Source organism: Chiloscyllium punctatum, chromosome 20 (assembly GCF_047496795.1).
Source record: "Chiloscyllium punctatum isolate Juve2018m chromosome 20, sChiPun1.3, whole genome shotgun sequence".
Lineage (NCBI taxonomy): Eukaryota > Metazoa > Chordata > Chondrichthyes > Orectolobiformes > Hemiscylliidae > Chiloscyllium > Chiloscyllium punctatum.
In genome coordinates, this window is record NC_092758.1 from 76,568,429 (window position 1) to 76,589,469 (window position 21,041).

Below are 21,041 nucleotides of genomic sequence, written 5' to 3' on the forward strand. Positions count from 1 at the left end.
TGGGTCACAGGGATCAAGAAGGGTTCACGGGAATCAGGACTGGGTCACAGGGATCAGGACTGGGCCACAGGCATCAGGACCGTGTCATGGGGATCAGGATTGGGTCCCGGGAATCAGGACTGGGTCACAGGGATAAGGACTGGCTCACGGGAATCAGGACTGGTTCACAGGGAATCAGGGCAGGGTCACAGGGATCAGGACTGGGTCACAGGGATCAGGATTGGTTCACGGGGATCAGGACAGGGTCACGGGTTCAGGACTAGGTCTCAGGTATCAGGATTGGTTCACGGGGATCAGGACTGGGTCATGGGAATCAATACTAGGTCACAGGGATCAGGACAGGGTCACAGGGATTAGGATTAGGTCACAGGGATCAGTGCTGAGTCATGGGGATCAGGACTCGGTCGCGGGTATCAGGACTGTGTCTTGGGATAAGGACTGGGTCACAGGGATCAGGACTGGGTCACAGGGATAAGGACTGGGTCACGGGAATCAGGATTAGGTCACGGGGACAGGACCACGTCACAGGGATCGGGACGAGGTCACGGGGATCAGGACCAGGTCACCGGGATCAGGACTGGGTCATAGGATCAGGACAGGGTCACGGGGATCAGGACCAGGTCACAGGGATCAGGACTGTGTCACAGGGATCAGGACTGGGTCACCAGGATCAGGATTGGGTCACGGGGATCAAGACCAGGTCACGGGGATCAGGACTTGGTCATGGGATCAGGACAGGGTCACGGGGATCAGGACCAGGTCACAGGGATCAGGACTGTGTCACAGGGATCAGGACTGGGTAACCGGGATCAGGATTGGGTCTCAGGGATCAGGACGGGGTCACAGGGATCAGGACTGGATCACGGGGATCAGGACTAGGTCACAGGGATCAGGTTTTCTTCTCGGGGATCAGGACTGTGTCACAGGGATCAGGACAGGGTCACGGGGATCAGGATTGGGTCACGGGGATCAGGAATGGGTCACAGGGATCAGGACTGGATCACAGGAATCAAGGCTGGGTCATGGCAATCAGGGCAGGGTCACGGGAATCAGGGCAGGGGCACGGGGATCAGGACTGGGTCATGGGAATCAATACTGGGTCACGGGAAACAGGACTGGGTCATGGGAATCAGGACAGGCTCACAGGGATCAGGACTGTGTCACTGGGATCAGGACTGGGTCACGGGGATCAGGACTGGGTCACAGGGATCAGGACAGGGTCACGGGGATCAGGACTGGGTCACAGGGATCAGGACTGGGTCACGGGGATCAGGACTGGGTCACGGGGATCAGGACTGGGTCACAGGGATCGGGACTGTGTCACTGGGATGAGGACTGGGTCACAGGGATCAGGACTGGGTCACAGGGATCAGGACTGGGTCACAGGGATCAGTACGGGGTAACAGGGATAAGGACTGGTTCACGGGGACGAGGACAGTGTCAAGGGAATCAGGAATGGGTCACGGGGATCAGGACCGGGTCATAGGGATCAGGGCTGGGTCACAGGCATCAGGACCGGTCACGGGGATCAGGATTGGGTCCTGGGAATCAGGACTGGGTCACGGGGATCAGGACTGGTTCACGGGAATCAGGACTGGATCATGGTAATCAGGACTGGGTCACAGGGATAAAGACTGGGTCACGGGGATCAGGATTGGGTCACGGGGATCAGGACTGGGTCACGGGAATCAGGTCTGGGTCACGGTAATCTGGACTGGATCACAGGGAATCAGGGCAGGCTCACAGGGATCAGGACTAGGTCACAGGTATCAGGACTGGGTCTCAGGGATCAGGATTGGGTCACGGAGATCAGGACTGGGTCACAGGGATCAGGATTGGTTCACGGGGATCAGGATTGCGTCACGGGGATCAGGACTGGGTCACAGGGATCAGTACTGGGTCACGGGGATCAGGGCACGGTCACGGGAATCTGGATTAGGTCACAGGGATCACGCCAGGGTCACAGGGATCAGGATTGGGTCACGGGAATCAGGACTGGGTCACAGGAATCACGACTCTGTCACGGGAATCAGGACAGGGTCACGCGAATCAGGAATGTGTAACGGGAATCAAGACGAGGTCACAGGGATCAGGACAGGGTCACAGGGATCAGGATTGGGTCACAGGGATCATGACTGGATCACAGGGATCATGACTGGGTCACAGGAATCAGGGCAGGGTCACAGGGATCATGACTGGATCACAGGGATCAAGACTGGGTCACAGGAATCAGGGCAGGGTCACGGGAATCAGGGCAGGGTCACAGGGATCAGGACTGGATCATGGAAATAAGGACTAGGTCACAGGGATCAGGACTGGGTCACAGGGATCAGGAGTGGGTCACGGGGATCAGGAATGGGTCAAAGGGATCAGGACTGAGTCACAGGGTTCAGGACTGGGTAACAGGAATCAGGACTGGATCACGGGGATCAGGACAGGGTAACGGGGATCAGGACAGGGTCACGGGCATCAGGACTGGGTCACAGGGATCAGGCCAGGATCACAGGGATTAGGACTGGGTCACGGGAATCAAGACTATGTCACAGGGATCAGTACTGGGTCACGGGTATCAGGACTGGGTCACAGGAATCAAGACTAGGTCACAGGGATCAGGCCAGGGTCACAGGGATCAGGATTGGGTCACGGGAATCAGGACTGGGCCACAGGAATCAAGAGTAGGTCACAGGGATCAGGACAGGGTCACAGGGATTAGGATTAGGTCACAGGGATCAGGACTGAGACACGGGGATCATGACTGGGTCACAGTGATCAGGACTCGGTCACGGGGATCAGGACTGGGTCACAGGGATCAGGACTGGGTCACAGGAGTCAGGACTAGGTCACGGGGATCAGGACCAGGTCACGGGGATCAGGACGAGGTCACGGGGATCAAGACTGGATCACAGGGATCAGGACCAGGTCACAGGGAATCAGGTCTGGGTCACGGGAATAAGGACTGGGTCACAGGGATCATGACAGTGTCACGGGGATCAGGACAGTGTCGCGGGGATCAGGACTGGGTTACGGGAATCTGGACTGGATCACAGGGATCAGGACTAGGTCACAGGCATCAGGACTGTGTCACAGGGATCAGGACTGGGTCACATGGATCAGGACTGGGTCACGGGGATCAGGATTGTGTCACGGGGATCAGGATTGGGTCCCGCGAATCAGGAGTCCGTAACGGGGTTAAGGACTGGGTCACAGGGATCAGGACTTGGTCACAGGGCTCGGGAGTGGGTCACAGGAATCAGGAATGGGTCACAGGGATCCTGACAGGGTCACGGGGATCAGGATTGGGTCACAGGGATCAGGACGGGGTCACGGGGATCAGGACTGCGTCACATGGATCAGGACTGGGTCACGGGGATCAGGACTGGGTCACAAGGATCAGGACTGAGTCACAGGGTTCGGGACTGGGTCACAGGAATCAGGACTGGATCACGGGCATCAGGACACGGTCACGGGGATCAGGACAGGGTCACGGGGATCAGGACTGGGTCACAGGTATCAGGCCAGGGTCACGGGGATCAGGACTGGGTCACGGGAATCAAGACTAGGTCACAGGAATCAGGACTGGGTCACGGGGATCATGACAGTGTCACGGGGATCAGGACAGGGTCGCGGGGATCAGGACAGGGTCGCGGGGATCAGGACTGGGTTATGGGAATCTGGACTGGATCACAGGGATCAGGACTAGGTCACAGGGATCATGACTGTGTCACAGGAATCAGGACTGTGTCAAGGGAATCAGGATTGGGTCACAGGGATGAGGATTGGGTCACGGGGATGAGGATTGGGTCCCGGGGATGAGGATTGGGTCCCGGGAATCAGGACTGCGTAACGGGGTTAAGGACTGGGTCACAGGGATCAGGACAGATTCACGCGAATCAGGACAGGGTCACAGGGATCAGGACAGGGTCACCGGGATCAGGACTTGGTCACACGGCTCGGGACTGGGTCACGGGGATCAGGACTGGGTCACAGGGTTCGGGACTGGGTCACGGGGATCAGGACTGGTTCACAGGGCTCGGGACTGGGACCCAGGAATCAGGACTGGATCTTGGGGATCAGTACTAGGTCACAGGGATCAGGATTTCTTCACGGGGATCATGACTGTGTGACAGAGATCAGGACAGGGTCACGGGGATCAGGACTGGGACACAGGGATCAGGACTGGGGCACAGGAATCAGGACTGGGTCACAGGGATCAGTACTGGGTCACAGGGTTCGGGACTGGGTCACAGGGATCAGGACTGGGTCACAGGAATCAGGACTGGGTCACAGGGATCAGGACAGTGTCAAGGGAATCAGGACTGGGTCACAGGGATTAGGATTGGGTCACGGGAATCAGGACTAGGTCACAGGGATCACGCCAGGTCACAGGGATCAGGATTGGGTCACGGGAATCAGGACAGGGTCACGGGAATCAGGAATGTGTAACGGGAATCAAGACTAGGTCACAGGGATCAGGACAGTGTCACAGGGATCAGGATTGGGTCACAGGGATTATGACTGGATCACAGGGATCATGAATGGGTCAGTGAATCAGGGCAGGGTCACAGGGATCAGGACTGGGTCACAGGGATCAGGACTGTGTCAAGGGAATCAGGACTGGGTCACGGGGATCAGGACTGGGTCACAGGGATCATGACTGGGTCACAGGAATTAGGACTGGATCACGGGGATCAGGACAGGGTCACGGGGATCAGGAAAGGGTCACGGGGATCAGGACTGGGTCACGGGAATCAAGACCAGGTCACAGGGATCAGGACTGGGTCACAGGGGTGAGGATTGGGTCACGGGAATCAGGACTAGGTCACAGGGATCAGGCCAGGGTCACAGGAATCAAGACTAGGTCACAGGGATCAGGCCAGGGTCACAGGGGTGAGGATTGGGTCACGGGAATCAGGACTGGGTCACGGGGATCAGGACTGGGTCACAGGAATCAAGACGAGGTCACAGGGATCAGGACAGGGTCACAGGGATTAGGATTCGGTCACAGGGATCAGTACTGAGTCACGGGGATCATGACTGGGTCACAGGGATCAGGACTCGGACACTGGGATCAGGACTGTGTCTTGGGATAAGGACTGGGTCACAGGGATCAGGACTGGGTCACAGGGATCAGGACTGGGTCACGGGAATCAGGACTAGGTCACGGGGATCAGGACCAGGTCACGGGGATCAGGACGAGGTCATGGGGATCAGGACCAGGTCATGGGGATCAGGACTGGGTCATGGGAATAGGACAGGGTCACGGGGATCAGGACTAGGTCACAGGGATCAGGACTGGGTCACCGGGATCAGGATTGGGTCACGTGGATGAGGACCAGGTCACGGGGATCAGGACCAGGTCACGGGGATCGGGACGAGGTCACGGTTATCAGGACCAGGTCACGGGGATCAGGACTGGATCACAGGGATCAGGACAGGGTCACGGTGATCAGGACAGGGTCACGGGCATCAGGACTGGGTCACAGGGATCAGGCCAGGGTCACGGGGATTAGGACTGGGTCACGGTAATCAAGACTAGGTCACAGGGATCAGTACTGGGTCACAGAGATCAGGACAAGGTCACAGGAATTAGGAATAGGTCACAGGTATCAGTACTGAGTCACGGGGATCATGACTGGGTCACAGGGATCAGGACTCGGACACGGGGATCAGGACTGTGTCTTGGGATAAGGACTGGGACACCGGGATCAGGACTGGGTCACAGGGATTAGGACTGGGTCACGGGAATCAGGACTAGGTCACGGGGATCAGGACGAGGTCACGGGGATCAGGACCAGGTCACGGGGATCAGGACTGGGTCATGGGATCAGGACAGGGTCACGGGGATCAGGACTAGGTCACAGGGATCAGGACTGGGTCACAGGGATCAGGATTGGGTCACGTGGATGAGGACCAGGTCACGGGGATCAGGACCAGGTCACGAGGATCGGGACGAGGTCACGGTAATCAGGACCAGGTCACGGGGATCAGGACTGGATCACAGGGATCAGGACCAGGTCACAGGGAATCAGGTCTGGGTCACGGGAATAAGGACTGGGTCACAGGGATCACGACAGTGTCATGGGGATCAGGACTGGGTTACGGGAATCTGGACTGGATCACAGGGATCAGGACTAGGTCACAGGGATCAGGACTGGGTCACGGGAATCAGGACTAGGTCACGGGGATCAGGACCAGGTCACGGGGATCAGGACGAGGTCACGGGGATCAGGACCAGGTCACGGGGATCAGGACTGGGTCATGGGATCAGGACAGGGTCACGGGAATAAGGACTGGGTCACAGGGATCAGGACTGGGTCACAGGGTTCGGGATTGGGTCACGGGAATAAGGACTGGGTCACGGGGATTAGGACAGGGTCGCGTGGATCAGGACTGGGTCATGGGAATCAAGACTGGATCACAGGGATCAGGACTGGGTCACGGGAATCAAGACTGGGTCACGGGAAACAGGACTGGGTCACAGGAATCAGGACTGGGCCACAGGGATCAGGACTGGGTCACAGGGATCAGGACTGTGTCAAGGGATTAAGGACAGGGTCACAGGGATAAGGACTGGGTCAGGGGGATCAGGATTGGGTCACGGGGATCAGGACAGGGTCACGGGGATCAGGACTGGGTCACAGGAACCAGGACTGTACCACAGGGATCAGGACAGGGTCACGGTGATCAGGATTGTGTCCCGGGAATCAGGACTGGGTCACGGGGATCAGGACTGGGTCACGGTAATCAGGACTGGGTCACAGGGATAAGGACTGGGTCACAGGGATCAGGATTGGTTCACGGGGATCAGGATTGGGTCACGGGGATCAGGACTGGGTCAAAGGGATCAGGACTTGGTCACGTATGTCAGAACTGTGTTTCAGGGATCAGGACTGGGTCACAGGTTTCGGGACTGGGACACAGGAATCAGGACTGGATCACGGGGATCAGGACAGGGTCACGGGGATCAGGACAGGGTCACGGGGATCAGGATTGGGTCACGGGAATCAGGACTGGGTCACAGGGATCAGGACTGGTTCACAGGAGTCAGGACTGGATCACGGGGATCAGGACAGGGTCACGGGGATCAGGACTGGGTCACAGGAATCAAGACTAGGTCACAGGGATCAGGCCAGGGTCACGGGGATCAGGACGAGGTCATGGGATCAGGACAGGGTCACGGGAATAAGGACCAGGTCACAGGTATCAGGACTGGGTCACAGGTATCAGGACTGGGTCACAGGGATCAGGACAGGGTCACGGGGATCAGGACGAGGTCACAGGTATCAGGATTGGTTGACGGGGATCAGGACTGGGTCACAGGGATCAGGATTGGGTCACAGGGATCATGACCGACTGACAGGGATCATGACTGGGTCACAGGAATCAGGGCAGGGTCACAGGGATCATGACTGGATCACAGGGATCAAGACTGGGCCACGGGAATCAGGGCAGGGGCACAGGGATCAGGACTGGATCATGGAAATAAGGACTAGGTCACAGGGATCAGGACTGGGTCACATGGATCAGGACAGGGTCACAGGGATCAGGACTGGGTCACAGGGATCAGGACTGGGTCACAGGAATCAAGACTAGGTCACAGGGATCAGGCCAGGGTCACAGGGATCAGGATTGGGTCACGGGAATCAGGACTGGGTCACAGGAATCAAGACTAGGTCACAGGGATCAGGACAGGGTCACATGGATTAGGATTAGGTCACAGGGATCAGGACTTGGTCACTGGGATCAGGACTGTGTCTTGGGATAAGGACTGGGTCACAGGGATCAGGACTGGGTCACGGGAATCAGGACTAGGTCACGGGGATCAGGACCAGGTCATGGGGATCAGGACGAGGTCACGGGGATCAGGACCAGGTCACGGGGATCAGGACCAGGTCACGGGGATCAGGACTGGGTCATGGGATCAGGACAGGGTCACGGGGATCAGGACTGGGTCACGGGAATAAGGACTGGGTCACAGGGATCAGGACTGGGTCACAGGGTTCGGGATTGGGTCACGGGAATAAGGACTGGGTCACGGGGATTAGGACAGGATGGCGTGGATCAGGACTGGGTCATGGGAATCAAGACTGGATCACAGAGATCAGGACTGGGTCACGGGAATCAAGACTGGGTCACGGGAAACAGTACTGGTTCACAGGGATCAGGACTAGGCCACAGGGATCAGGATTGGGTCACAGGGATCAAGGGGTCACGGGAATCAGTACTGGGTCACAGGGATCAGGACAGGGTCACAGGAATCAGGATTGGGTCACAGGGATCAAGAAGGGTTCACGGGAATCAGGACTGTGTCACTGGGATCAGGACTGGGTCACGGGGATCAGGACTGGGTCACAGGGATCAGGACTGGGTCACAGGGATCAGGACTGGGTCACAGGGATCAGGACTGTGTCAAGGGATTAAGGACAGGGTCACAGGGATAAGGACTGGGTCAGGGGGATCAGGATTGGGTCACGGGGATCAGGACAGGGTCACGGGGATCAGGACTGGGTCACAGGAACCAGGACTGTACCACAGGGATCAGGACAGGGTCACGGTGATCAGGATTGTGTCCCGGGAATCAGGACTGGGTCACGGGGATCAGGACTGGGTCACGGTAATCAGGACTGGGTCACAGGGATAAGGACTGGGTCACAGGGATCAGGATTGGTTCACGGGGATCAGGATTGGGTCACGGGGATCAGGACTGGGTCAAAGGGATCAGGACTTGGTCACGTATGTCAGAACTGTGTTTCAGGGATCAGGACTGGGTCACAGGTTTCGGGGCTGGGACACAGGAATCAGGACTGGATCACGGGGATCAGGACAGGGTCACGGGGATCAGGACAGGGTCACGGGGATCAGGATTGGGTCACGGGGATCAGGACTGGGTCACAGGGATCAGGACTGGTTCACAGGAGTCAGGACTGGATCACGGGGATCAGGACAGGGTCACGGGGATCAGGACTGGGTCACAGGAATCAAGACTAGGTCACAGGGATCAGGCCAGGGTCACGGGGATCAGGACGAGGTCATGGGATCAGGACAGGGTCACGGGAATAAGGACCAGGTCACAGGTATCAGGACTGGGTCACAGGGATCAGGACTGGGTCACAGGGATCAGGACAGGGTCACGGGGATCAGGACGAGGTCACAGGTATCAGGATTGGTTGACGGGGATCAGGACTGGGTCACAGGGATCAGGATTGGGTCACAGGGATCATGACCGACTGACAGGGATCATGACTGGGTCACAGGAATCAGGGCAGGGTCACAGGGATCATGACTGGATCACAGGGATCAAGACTGGGCCACGGGAATCAGGGCAGGGGCACAGGGATCAGGACTGGATCATGGAAATAAGGACTAGGTCACAGGGATCAGGACTGGGTCACATGGATCAGGACAGGGTCACAGGGATCAGGACTGGGTCACAGGAATCAAGACTAGGTCACAGGGATCAGGCCAGGGTCACAGGGATCAGGATTGGGTCACGGGAATCAGGACTGGGTCACAGGAATCAAGACTAGGTCACAGGGATCAGGACAGGGTCACATGGATTAGGATTAGGTCACAGGGATCAGGACTGTGTCTTGGGATAAGGACTGGGTCACAGGGATCAGGACTGGGTCACGGGAATCAGGACTAGGTCACGGGGATCAGGACCAGGTCATGGGGATCAGGACGAGGTCACGGGGATCAGGACCAGGTCACGGGGATCAGGACTGGGTCATGGGATCAGGACAGGGTCACGGGGATCAGGACTAGGTCACAGGGATCAGGACTGGGTCACAGGGATCAGGACTGGGTCACAGGGATCAGGACTGGGTCATGGGATCAGGACAGGGTCACGGGAATCAGGACTAGGTCACGGGGATCAAGACCAGGTCACGGGGATCAGGACGAGGTCACGGTAATCAGGACCAGGTCACGGGGATCAGGACTGGATCACAGGGATCAGGACCAGGTCACAGGGAATCAGGTCTGGGTCACGGGAATAAGGACTGGGTCACAGGGATCACGACAGTGTCACGGGGATCAGGACAGTGTCGCGGGGATCAGGACTGGGTTACGGGAATCTGGACTGGGTCACGGGGATCAGGACTAGGTCACAGGGATCAGGTTTTCTTCTCGGGGATCAGGCCAGGGTCACGGGGATCAGGACTGGGTCACAGGAATCAGGACTGTGTCAAGGGAATCAGGATTGGGTCACAGGGATCAGGACAGGGTCACGGGGATCAGGATTGGGTCACGGGAATCAGGTCAGGGTCGCAGGGATCAGGACAGGGTCACAGGGATCAGGTCAGGGTCACAGGGATCAGGACTTGGTCACAGGGCTCGGGACTGGGTCATAGGAATCAGGACTGGATCACGGGGATCAGTACTAGGTCACAGGGATCAGGATTTCTTCACGGGGAAAATGACTGTGTCACAGGGATCAGGACAGGGTCACGGGGAGCAAGATTGGGTCACGGCGATCAGGACTGGGTCACAGGGATCAAGACGGGGTCACGGGTATCAGGACTGGGTCACAGGGCTCGGGACTGGGTCATAGGAATCAGGACTGGGTCACAGGGATCCAGACAGGGTCATGGGGATCAGGATTGGGTCTCAGTGATCAGGACGGGGTCACGGGTATCAGGACAGGGTCACAGGGCTCGGGACTGGGTCACAGGAATCAGGACTGGATCACGGGGATCAGGACTAGGTCACAGATATCAGGATTTCTTCATGGGGATCATGACTGTGTCACAGAGATCAGGACAGGGTCACGGGGATCAGGACAGTGTCACGGGGATCAGGATTGGGTCACGGGGATCAGGATTGGGTCACAGGGATCAGGACGGGGTCACGGGTATCAGGACTAGGTCACAGGGCTCGGGACTGGGTCATAGGAATCAGGACTGGGTCACAGGGATCCAGACAGGGTCATGGGGATCAGGATTGGGTCTCAGTGATCAGGACGGGGTCACGGGTATCAGGACTGGGTCACAGGGCTCGGGACTGGGTCACAGGAATCAGGACTGGATCACGGGGATCAGGACTAGGTCACAGATATCAGGATTTCTTCATGGGGATCATGACTGTGTCACAGAGATCAGGACAGGGTCACGGGGATCAGGATTGAGTCACGGGGATCAGGACTGGGACTTAGCGATCAGGATTGGGTCACGGGGATCAGGACTGGGTCACAGGGATCAGGACTGGGTCACAGGGTTCGGGATTGGGTCACGGAAATAAGGACTGGGTCACGGGGATCAGGACAGGGTCGCGGGGATCAGGACTGGGTCATGGGAATCAAGACTGGATCACAGGGATCAGGACTGGGTCATGGGAATCAATACTGGGTCACGGGAAACAGGACTGGGTCATGGGAATCAGGACTAGGTCACAGGGATCAGGACTGTGTCACAGGGATAAGGACAGGGTCACGGGGATCAGGACTGGGTCACAGGGATCAGGACTGTGTCACTGGGATGAGGACTGGGTCACGGGGATCAGGACGGGGTAACAGGGATCAGGATTGGGTCACGTGGATCAGGACCAGTTCACGGGGATCAGGACTGGATCACAGGGATCAGGACCAGGTCACAGGGAATCAGGTCTGGGTCACGGGAATAAGGACTGGGTCACAGGGATCACGACAGTGTCACGGAGATCAGGACAGGGTCACGGGGATCAGGATTGGGTCTCAGGGATCAGGATGGGGTCACGGGTATCAGGACTGGGTCACAGGGCTCGGGACTGGGTCATAGGAATCAGGACTGGGTCACAGGGATCCAGACAGGGTCATGGGGATCAGGATTGGGTCTCAGTGATCAGGACGGGGTCACAGGGATCAGGACTGGGTCACAGGGCTCGGGACTGGGTCACAGGAATCAGGACTGGATCACGGGGATCAGGACAAGGTCACAGGGATCAGGATTTCTTCGTGGGAATCATGACTGTGTCACAGAGATCAGGACAGGGTCACGGGGATCAGGATTGAGTCACGGGGATCAGGACTGGGTCACGGGGATCAGGACTGGGTCACAGGGATCAGGACTGGGTCACAGGGTTCGGGATTGGGTCACGGAAATAAGGACTGGGTCACGGGGATCAGGACTGGGTCACAGGGATCAGGACTGGGTCACGGGAAACAGGACTGGGTCATGGGAATCAGGACTAGGTCACAGAGATCAGGACTGTGTCACAGGGATCAGGACTGTGTCACTGGGATGAGGACTGGGTCACACGGATCAGGACGGGGTAACAGGGATAAGGACTGGGTCACGGGGATCAGGACAGTGTCAAGGGAATCAGGAATGGGTCACGGGGATCAGGACCGGGTCATAGGAATCAGGACTGAATCACAGGGATCAGGACTGGGTCACAGGGATCAGGACTGTGTCACCGGGATCAGGATTGGGTCACGGGGATCAGGACCAGGTCACGGGGATCAGGACGAGGTCACGGGGATCAGGACCAGGTCACGGGGATCAGGACTGGGTCATGAGATCAGGACAGGGTCACGGGGATCAGGACTGGATCACAGGGATCAGGACCAGGTCACAGGGAATCAGGTCTGGGTCACGGGAATAAGGACTGGGTCACAGGGATCACGACAGTGTCACGGGGATCAGGACAGGGTCGCGGGGATCAGGACTGGGTCACAGGGATCAGGCCAGGGTCACGGGGATCAGGACTAGGTCACAGGTATCAGGATTGGTTGACGGGGATCAGGACTGGGTCACAGGGATCAGGACAGGGTCACGGGGATCAGGACGAGGTCACAGGTATCAGGATTGGTTGACGGGGATCAGGACTGGGTCACAGGGATCAGGGGACGGTCACGGGATTCTGGACTAGGTCACAGGGATCACGCCAGGGTCACAGGGATCAGGATTGGGTCACGGGAATCAAGACTAGCTCACAGGGATCAGGACAGGGTCACAGGGATCAGGACAGGGTCACGGGGATCAGGACGAGGTCACAGGTATCAGGATTGGTTGACGGGGATCAGGACTGGGTCACAGGGATCAGGATTGGGTCACAGGGATCATGACCGACTGACAGGGATCATGACTGGGTCACAGGAATCAGGGCAGGGTTACAGGGATCATGACTGGATCACAGGGATCAAGACTGGGCCACGGGAATCAGGGCAGGGGCACAGGGATCAGGACTGGATCATGGAAATAAGGACTAGGTCACAGGGATCAGGACTGGGTCACATGGATCAGGACAGGGTCACAGGGATCAGGACTGGGTCACAGGAATCAAGACTAGGTCACAGGGATCAGGCCAGGGTCACAGGGATCAGGATTGGGTCACGGGAATCAGGACTGGGTCACAGGAATCAAGACTAGGTCACAGGGATCAGGACAGGGTCACATGGATTAGGATTAGGTCACAGGGATCAGGACTTGGTCACTGGGATCAGGACTGTGTCTTGGGATAAGGACTGGGTCACAGGGATCAGGACTGGGTCACGGGAATCAGGACTAGGTCACGGGGATCAGGACCAGGTCATGGGGATCAGGACGAGGTCACGGGGATCAGGACCAGGTCACGGGGATCAGGACTGGGTCATGGGATCAGGACAGGGTCACGGGGATCAGGACTAGGTCACAGGGATCAGGACTGGGTCACAGGGATCAGGACTGGGTCACAGGGATCAGGACTGGGTCATGGGATCAGGACAGGGTCACGGGAATCAGGACTAGGTCACGGGGATCAAGACCAGGTCACGGGGATCAGGACGAGGTCACGGTAATCAGGACCAGGTCACGGGGATCAGGACTGGATCACAGGGATCAGGACCAGGTCACAGGGAATCAGGTCTGGGTCACGGGAATAAGGACTGGGTCACAGGGATCACGACAGTGTCACGGGGATCAGGACAGTGTCGCGGGGATCAGGACTGGGTTACGGGAATCTGGACTGGGTCACGGGGATCAGGACTAGGTCACAGGGATCAGGTTTTCTTCTCGGGGATCAGGCCAGGGTCACGGGGATCAGGACTAGGTCACAGGGATCAGAACTGTGTCACAGGGATCAGGACTGGGTCACAGGAATCAGGACTGTGTCAAGGGAATCAGGATTGGGTCACAGGGATCAGGACAGGGTCACGGGGATCAGGATTGGGTCACGGGAATCAGGTCAGGGTCGCAGGGATCAGGACAGGGTCACAGGGATCAGGTCAGGGTCACAGGGATCAGGACTTGGTCACAGGGCTCGGGACTGGGTCATAGGAATCAGGACTGGATCACGGGGATCAGTACTAGGTCACAGGGATCAGGATTTCTTCACGGGGAAAATGACTGTGTCACAGGGATCAGGACAGGGTCACGGGGAGCAAGATTGGGTCACGGCGATCAGGACTGGGTCACAGGGATCAGGACGGGGTCACGGGTATCAGGACTGGGTCACAGGGCTCGGGACTGGGTCATAGGAATCAGGACTGGGTCACAGGGATCCAGACAGGGTCATGGGGATCAGGATTGGGTCTCAGTGATCAGGACGGGGTCACGGGTATCAGGACTGGGTCACAGGGCTCGGGACTGGGTCACAGGAATCAGGACTGGATCACGGGGATCAGGACTAGGTCACAGATATCAGGATTTCTTCATGGGGATCATGACTGTGTCACAGAGATCAGGACAGGGTCACGGGGATCAGGATTGAGTCACGGGGATCAGGACTGGGACTTAGCGATCAGGATTGGGTCACGGGGATCAGGACTGGGTCACAGGGATCAGGACTGGGTCACAGGGTTCGGGATTGGGTCACGGAAATAAGGACTGGGTCACGGGGATCAGGACAGGGTCGCGGGGATCAGGACTGGGTCATGGGAATCAAGACTGGATCACAGGGATCAGGACTGGGTCATGGGAATCAATACTGGGTCACGGGAAACAGGACTGGGTCATGGGAATCAGGACTAGGTCACAGGGATCAGGACTGTGTCACAGGGATAAGGACAGGGTCACGGGGATCAGGACTGGGTCACAGGGATCAGGACTGTGTCACTGGGATGAGGACTGGGTCACGGGGATCAGGACGGGGTAACAGGGATCAGGATTGGGTCACGTGGATCAGGACCAGTTCACGGGGATCAGGACTGGATCACAGGGATCAGGACCAGGTCACAGGGAATCAGGTCTGGGTCACGGGAATAAGGACTGGGTCACGGGGATCAGGACGGGGTAACAGGGATCAGGATTGGGTCACGTGGATCAGGACCAGTTCACGGGGATCAGGACTGGATCACAGGGATCAGGACCAGGTCACAGGGAATCAGGTCTGGGTCACGGGAATAAGGACTGGGTCACAGGGATCAGGACAGTGTCACGGAGATCAGGACAGGGTCACGGGGATCAGGATTGGGTCTCAGGGATCAGGATGGGGTCACGGGTATCAGGACTGGGTCACAGGGCTCGGGACTGGGTCATAGGAATCAGGACTGGGTCACAGGGATCCAGACAGGGTCATGGGGATCAGGATTGGGTCTCAGTGATCAGGACGGGGTCACAGGGATCAGGACTGGGTCACAGGGCTCGGGACTGGGTCACAGGAATCAGGACTGGATCACGGGGATCAGGACAAGGTCACAGGGATCAGGATTTCTTCGTGGGAATCATGACTGTGTCACAGAGATCAGGACAGGGTCACGGGGATCAGGATTGAGTCACGGGGATCAGGACTGGGTCACGGGGATCAGGACTGGGTCACAGGGATCAGGACTGGGTCACAGGGTTCGGGATTGGGTCACGGAAATAAGGACTGGGTCACGGGGATCAGGACTGGGTCACAGGGATCAGGACTGGGTCACGGGAAACAGGACTGGGTCATGGGAATCAGGACTAGGTCACAGAGATCAGGACTGTGTCACAGGGATCAGGACTGTGTCACTGGGATGAGGACTGGGTCACACGGATCAGGACGGGGTAACAGGGATAAGGACTGGGTCACGGGGATCAGGACAGTGTCAAGGGAATCAGGAATGGGTCACGGGGATCAGGACCGGGTCATAGGAATCAGGACTGAATCACAGGGATCAGGACTGGGTCACAGGGATCAGGACTGTGTCACCGGGATCAGGATTGGGTCACGGGGATCAGGACCAGGTCACGGGGATCAGGACGAGGTCACGGGGATCAGGACCAGGTCACGGGGATCAGGACTGGGTCATGAGATCAGGACAGGGTCACGGGGATCAGGACTGGATCACAGGGATCAGGACCAGGTCACAGGGAATCAGGTCTGGGTCACGGGAATAAGGACTGGGTCACAGGGATCACGACAGTGTCACGGGGATCAGGACAGGGTCGCGGGGATCAGGACTGGGTCACAGGGATCAGGCCAGGGTCACGGGGATCAGGACTAGGTCACAGGTATCAGGATTGGTTGACGGGGATCAGGACTGGGTCACAGGGATCAGGACAGGGTCACGGGGATCAGGACGAGGTCACAGGTATCAGGATTGGTTGACGGGGATCAGGACTGGGTCACAGGGATCAGATGACGGTCACGGGATTCTGGACTAGGTCACAGGGATCACGCCAGGGTCACAGGGATCAGGATTGGGTCACGGGAATCAAGACTAGCTCACAGGGATCAGGACAGGGTCACAGGGATCAGGATTGGGTCACAGGGATCATGACCGACTCACAGGGATCATGACTGGGTCACAGGAATCAGGGCAGGGTCACAGGGATCATGACTGGATCACAGGGATCAAGACTGGGTCACGGGAATCAGGGCAGGGCCACGGGAATCAGGGCAGGGTCACAGGGATCAGGACTGGATCATGGAAATAAGGACTAGGTCACAGGGATCAGGACTGGGTCACATGGATCAGGAATGGGTCACAGGGATCAGGACTGGGTCACAAGGATCAGGACTGAGTGACAGGGTTCGGGACTGGGTCACAGGAATCAGGACTGGATCACGGGGATCAGGACAGGGTCACGGGGATCAGGCCAGGGTCACGGGGATCAGGACTGGGTCACGGGAATCAAGACTAGGTCACAGGGAACAGGACTGGGTCACGGGGATCAGGACTGGGTCACAGGAATCAAGACTAGGTCACAGGGATCAGGACAGGGTCATAGGGATCAGGATTGGGTCACGGGAATCAGGACTGGGTCACAGGGATCAGGACCAGGTCACAGGGAATCAGGTCTGTGTCACGGGAATAAGGACTGGGTCACAGGGATCACGACAGTGTCACGGGGATCAGGACAGTGTCGCGGGGATCAGGACTGGGTTACGGGAATCTGGACTGGGTCACGGGGATCAGGACTAGGTCACAGGGATCAGGACTGTGTCACAGGGATCAGGACTGGGTCACAGGAATCAGGACTGTGTCAAGGGAATCAGGATTGGGTCACAGGGATCAGGACAGGGTCACGGGGATCAGGATTGGGTCATGGGAATCAGGTCAGGGTCGCAGGGATCAGGACAGGGTCACAGGGATCAGGTCAGGGTCACAGGGATCAGGACTTGGTCACAGGGCTCGGGACTGGGTCATAGGAATCAGGACTGGATCACGGGGATCAGTACTAGATCACAGGGATCAGGATTTCTTCACGGGGAAAATGACTGTGTCACAGGGATCAGGACAGGGTCACGGGGAGCAAGATTGGGTCACGGCGATCAGGACTGGGTCACAGGGATCAGGACGGGGTCACGGGTATCAGGACTGGGTCACAGGGCTCGGGACTGGGTCATAGGAATCAGGACTGGGTCACAGGGATCCAGACAGGGTCATGGGGATCAGGATTGGGTCTCAGTGATCAGGACGGGGTCACGGGTATCAGGACTGGGTCACAGGGCTCGGGACTGGGTCACAGGAATCAGGACTGGATCACGGGGATCAGGACTAGGTCACAGATATCAGGATTTCTTCATGGGGATCATGACTGTGTCACAGAGATCAGGACAGGGTCACGGGGATCAGGATTGAGTCACGGGGATCAGGACTGGGTCACGGGGATCAGGACTGGGTCACAGGGATCAGGACTGGGTCACAGGGTTCGGGATTGGGTCACGGAAATAAGGACTGGGTCACGGGGATCAGGACTGGGTCATGGGAATCAAGACTGGATCACAGGGATCAGGACTGGGTCACGGGAAACAGGACTGGGTCATGGGAATCAGGACTGGGTCACAGAGATCAGGACAGGGTCACGGGGATCAGGACTGTGTCACAGGGATCAGGACTGTGTCACTGGGATGAGGACTGGGTCACACGGATCAGGACGGGGTAACAGGGATAAGGACTGGGTCACGGGGATCAGGACAGTGTCAAGGGAATCAGGAATGGGTCACGGGGATCAGGACCGGGTCATAGGAATCAGGACTGAATCACAGGGATCAGGACTGGGTCACAGGGATCAGGACTGTGTCACCGGGATCAGGATTGGGTCACGTGGATCAGGACCAGGTCACGGGGATCAGGACGAGGTCACGGGGATCAGGACCAGGTCACGGGGATCAGGACTGGGTCATGGGATCAGGACAGGGTCACGGGGATCAGGACTGGATCACAGGGATCAGGACCAGGTCACAGGGAATCAGGTCTGGGTCACGGGAATAAGGACTGGGTCACAGGGATCACGACAGTGTCACGGGGATCAGGACAGGGTCGCGGGGATCAGGACTGGGTCACAGGGATCAGGCCAGGGTCACGGGGATCAGGACTAGGTCACAGGTATCAGGATTGGTTGACGGGGATCAGGACTGGGTCACAGGGATCAGGACAGGGTCACGGGGATCAGGACGAGGTCACAGGTATCAGGATAGGTTGACGGGGATCAGGACTGGGTCACAGGGATCAGGGGACGGTCACGGGATTCTGGACTAGGTCACAGGGATCACGCCAGGGTCACAGGGATCAGGATTGGGTCACGGGAATCAAGACTAGCTCACAGGGATCAGGACAGGGTCACAGGGATCAGGATTGGGTCACAGGGATCATGACCGACTCACAGGGATCATGACTGGGTCACAGGAATCAGGGCAGGGTCACAGGGATCATGACTGGATCACAGGGATCAAGACTGGGTCACGGGAATCAGGGCAGGGTCACAGGGATCAGGACTGGATCATGGAAATAAGGACTAGGTCACAGGGATCAGGACTGGGTCACATGGATCAGGAATGGGTCACAGGGATCAGGTCTGGGTCACAAGGATCAGGACTGAGTGACAGGGTTCGGGACTGGGTCACAGGAATCAGGACTGGATCACGGGGATCAGGACAGGGTCACGGGGATCAGGCCAGGGTCACGGGGATCAGGACTGGGTCACAGGAATCAAGACTAGGTCACAGGGATCAGGCCAGGGTCACAGGGATCAGGATTGGGTCACGGGAATCAGGACTGGGTCACAGGAATCAAAACTAGGTCACAGGGATCAGGACAGGGTCACATGGATTAGGATTAGGTCAAAGGGATCAGTACTGGGTCACGGGAATCAAGACTAGGTCACAGGGATCAGGACAGGGTCATAGGGATCAGGATTGCGTCACGGGAATCAGGACTGCGTCACAGGGATCAGGACCAGGTCACAGGGAATCAGGTCTGTGTCACGGGAATAAGGACTGGGTCACAGGGATCACGACAGTGTCACGGGGATCAGGACAGGGTCGTGGGGATCAGGACTGGGTTACGGGAATCTGGACTGGATCACAGGGATCAGGACTAGGTCACAGGCATCAGGACCAGGTCACAGGGAATCAGGTCTGTGTCACGGGAATAAGGACTGGGTCACAGGGATCACGACAGTGTCACGGGGATCAGGACAGTGTCGCGGGGATCAGGACTGGGTTACGGGAATCTGGACTGGGTCACGGGGATCAGGACTAGGTCACAGGGATCAGGACTGTGTCACAGGGATCAGGACTGGGTCACAGGAATCAGGACTGTGTCAAGGGAATCAGGATTGGGTCACAGGGATCAGGACAGGGTCACGGGGATCAGGATTGGGTCACGGGAATCAGGTCAGGGTCGCAGGGATCAGGACAGGGTCACAGGGATCAGGTCAGGGTCACAGGGATCAGGACTTGGTCACAGGGCTCGGGACTGGGTCATAGGAATCAGGACTGGATCACGGGGATCAGTACTAGGTCACAGGGATCAGGATTTCTTCACGGGGAAAATGACTGTGTCACAGGGATCAGGACAGGGTCACGGGGAGCAGGATTGGGTCACGGCGATCAGGACTGGGTCACAGGGATCAGGACGGGGTCACGGGTATCAGGACTGGGTCACAGGGCTCGGGACTGGGTCATAGGAATCAGGACTGGGTCACAGGGATCCAGACAGGGTCATGGGGATCAGGATTGGGTCTCAGTGATCAGGACGGGGTCACGGGTATCAGGACTGGGTCACAGGGCTCGGGACTGGGTCACAGGAATCAGGACTGGATCACGGGGATCAGGACTAGGTCACAGATATCAGGATTTCTTCATGGGGATCATGACTGTGTCACAGAGATCAGGACAGGGTCACGGGGATCAGGATTGAGTCACGGGGATCAGGACTGGGACTTAGCGATCAGGATTGGGTCACGGGGATCAGGACTGGGTCACAGGGATCAGGACTGGGTCACAGGGTTCGGGATTGGGTCACGGAAATAAGGACTGGGTCACGGGGATCAGGACAGGGTCGCGGGGATCAGGACTGGGTCATGGGAATCAAGACTGGATCACAGGGATCAGGACTGGGTCATGGGAATCAATACTGGGTCACGGGAAACAGGACTGGGTCATGGGAATCAGGACTAGGTCACAGGGATCAGGACTGTGTCACAGGGATAAGGACAGGGTCACGGGGATCAGGACTGGGTCACAGGGATCAGGACTGTGTCACTGGGATGAGGACTGGGTCACGGGGATCAGGACGGGGTAACAGGGATCAGGATTGGGTCACAGGGATCAGGACCAGGTCACAGGGAATCAGGTCTTGGTCACGGGAATAAGGACTGGGTCACAGGGATCATGACAGTGTCACGGAGATCAGGACAGGGTCACGGGGATCAGGATTGGGTCTCAGGGAT